This window comes from Pteropus medius, unplaced genomic scaffold (assembly GCF_902729225.1).
Source record: "Pteropus medius unplaced genomic scaffold, Ma_sr-lr_union100, whole genome shotgun sequence".
Classification (NCBI taxonomy): Eukaryota; Metazoa; Chordata; class Mammalia; order Chiroptera; family Pteropodidae; genus Pteropus; species Pteropus medius.
In genome coordinates, this window is record NW_024352784.1 from 17572712 (window position 1) to 17575765 (window position 3054).

The window sequence follows — 3054 nt, forward strand, 5'->3', positions numbered from 1 at the left end:
CCCAAAAGTGGTAAAAAAAACAAAAAACAAAAAAACAAAAAACTTTTGAGGGCTCCAGTAGGAAAGAATTATGTCAGGCACAGAGAACGGAAATAGTGATCTCTGAATATAATCTGCAAGATCAGAGGTGTGAGATAATATATGGCAAGTTTGACAAACAGAAAAAAAATGCTGTTTTGTTAAAACTACATCTGAAAGAAGATGGACAAAAAAAAAAAGAGCCTAGAAGGAAAAAGTAATCCAGTGGCCATTGTCCACCTTCCCACTGTCCATGTTATCATACTGTAGAAAGAATACGGCACATGAATAATAAGAAAACCTAATTTTAAATATTGGCTAATTATCTGAACACCTGAGTTGCCTCATGTATAAAGGAAGAGAAACCAAAGCCACCTCATAGGTGATTGAGAGAATTAAAGTCGATTAGATAATTCATGCACAAGTACCTAGCACAATGCCAGGCAGATACAAATAGTAAAACCGAATGAATGTTAAGGCCAAAAAAAAAAAAAAAAAATGGGGGAGTGGTGATTATTCTAGGCCACTGGAATTTCTTCTGGGACATTTTCATCTGGCAAAGCCTCAAAATGCAAGCTTCTGAACTGTCAGGGTACTAATCAAGAGAGAGAACGGCCCTTCCCACCTCACATCATGGGAAACCCCAGAGAACACATTTTTCAACCACCAGCCTGCTTCCACCTTGAAAACTGGGCCACTCTGAAGATTTTCCAAAGTATATTTTAAGATAATTCATTACCTGCCTCCTAAGGCCTGATATTACTTATGATATTACTTACTAATAGAACAAATAAATACACTATTACATTTGTGGGGTGGGGGAAAGTCTCTATTGCTTGGGAAGCAAATTAAGATCTTAGTCATTTATATGAATCTCTTACTTTTCAGGCTAAAGTTATAAAACCTGGCAAAGAAGGTACTTTTTAAAAGATTGCTTGCACTCTTGCTTACTTGTTTGCTTTTATGACAGAAAGATTTTTGTTGTTGTTTTTTTTTAATGAATTATTCTCAGAGGGACAGACCACTCAAATTCTTTAAATGGTGATGCCTAGCTTGGCATCTTCACTGAGAATTTCTGTGCAGGAGACTGAAGAATCACATAGTTGTATATTTTTACCCTCTAATTACTTTTTAATTTGCACATCAGTGCTTGCAAAAAGAATGTAAAAAAGAATATAAAGTAACAATTAGAGGGTAATAGACATCTTATATGATTTCTGACATTCAGCATAGAGTTTCAATAGTAAAGGTAAATTAACTATGACAGTTTAGGCATATGACCCACTTTGGACCTATGACTGGAACACTTGAAATACCAGGAGCTATAGTTTTGAAAGAATTGAAGAGATCAGACCTGACATTGGAATATACGAACCTATTGTCAAATCCGTAGGTTCCACTGGTAGAGCCCTATGTAACTCCTTTAAAGATTGTGTAGGCATTGTCTAGGCATACCAAGGAGAATTCAGACCTCTATCCAGTGCAGTGTATGATCTCTAACATGGTAAAAGTCACTTAGTAACCAATCTTGGCCATGATATAGATGATGATCCATCCATTCATTCAATCAATTCATAAATAGGCAAAATACTAGACAGTGGAGACAGGTAAGACCTGGTCCCTGACTTCAAAGAACTCATAGTGTAGTATACCAAGTACCACAAAAAAATAAGAATCATTACAGAAAATAATTTTGTTGCATAGAGCAGGGATGGGTTAAAAATTGAACTGCTCTAGGTGTCAAATACATTAGATACACTACTGGTAGAGTTATAAAAGTAAACAAATAATTACAATTGCCAATCCTACAATAAATACATAATTACTGTAATTTTGACTCCTTTAATTAGATAATAAAGATCATTTCCCATCTAAATTGACCAACAGAAAAGAAGCAGCTGGTTGAGGTAAGTTAAGTATTTAGTGACTATTGCAGGTTCAACAGAGTCAATCTAAATAAGTCAAGGAAAAACTGTGTTTATTCTTTAGGAGCTAATGTTTGGTGTTTAGGATCCAGTATTCAGCTATACAGAATTGCTTCAACTGCAACTATTTCATCTCTGAAACCCAAGGTCGAGTCTTCTATACAAACAGCCATCACTGAGGGTGGATGCTGTTGATACTCAAAAGCCAAGATGAAATGAGATGAAGAACACCTGTGCTGAATAAACACAGCGTTCTATTTTGTTTGGTTTGGTTTGTTTTAATGCTGGAATGACTGCAATGAATATCGTCATCTTTTACCCAGGCTGTTAACTTTTAGTCTTTCTTTGGAATTAGAAAATGGTCTCTGACCACCAGTAAAAAATTCAAAATCTGGTGAAACTCTAAATTATACTCTGCAAAGCAGCATATCTTCCCTTAGATTAATACGAAAAATTTTTTTTTCTGATTTATTTTTGCTTAATTTTGCTTGTATGGTTTGGATTCCGAAAATTCCTTTTAAGTTCTTTAAGCATCATTGAAAGCTATTTTTTCCCTCTTTGAATCAAAATACATCTTCTTCCCAGGTAGAAGAAAATTCCTACTTCAAAAAGAATATTTAAAGATTCAAACTCGGTCCTCCTTCTGAAGGATAGGCCTGATTATAGGGATATGTACATGATATACATTAACAACATATAACTAACTCATGTAGTAGTCTAGAGACTTGAAGTTGCAAAAAATGATTTTATTAAACCCTTTGTTATATCATTCTTTTGCACTGTATCTCCCAAGGTGATGCTTAGAGTTTACTAAGTGCCCTTTTATGTATCTGTAGATGTGCAGTCAATGACATGTAGACAAAAAATGGACTGGAGTACAAAATATCCCTCGCATGCAGAAACTACAATGTAATTTAAAAAGTGAAATATAAAGATACTATATATGAAAGAGCTAAAAACTTCAGAGGCATATAGTCTTTTAATAGGAAGTTATCTTGGAGATTGTACATATCCATCATTTTAAAAATAAGGAAACTTAAACGAAGGGGGAAAAAAATCAATACTCTGCCAAGGGCCACACATTTAGTTCAAAGTAGAGCTAAAACTGGAA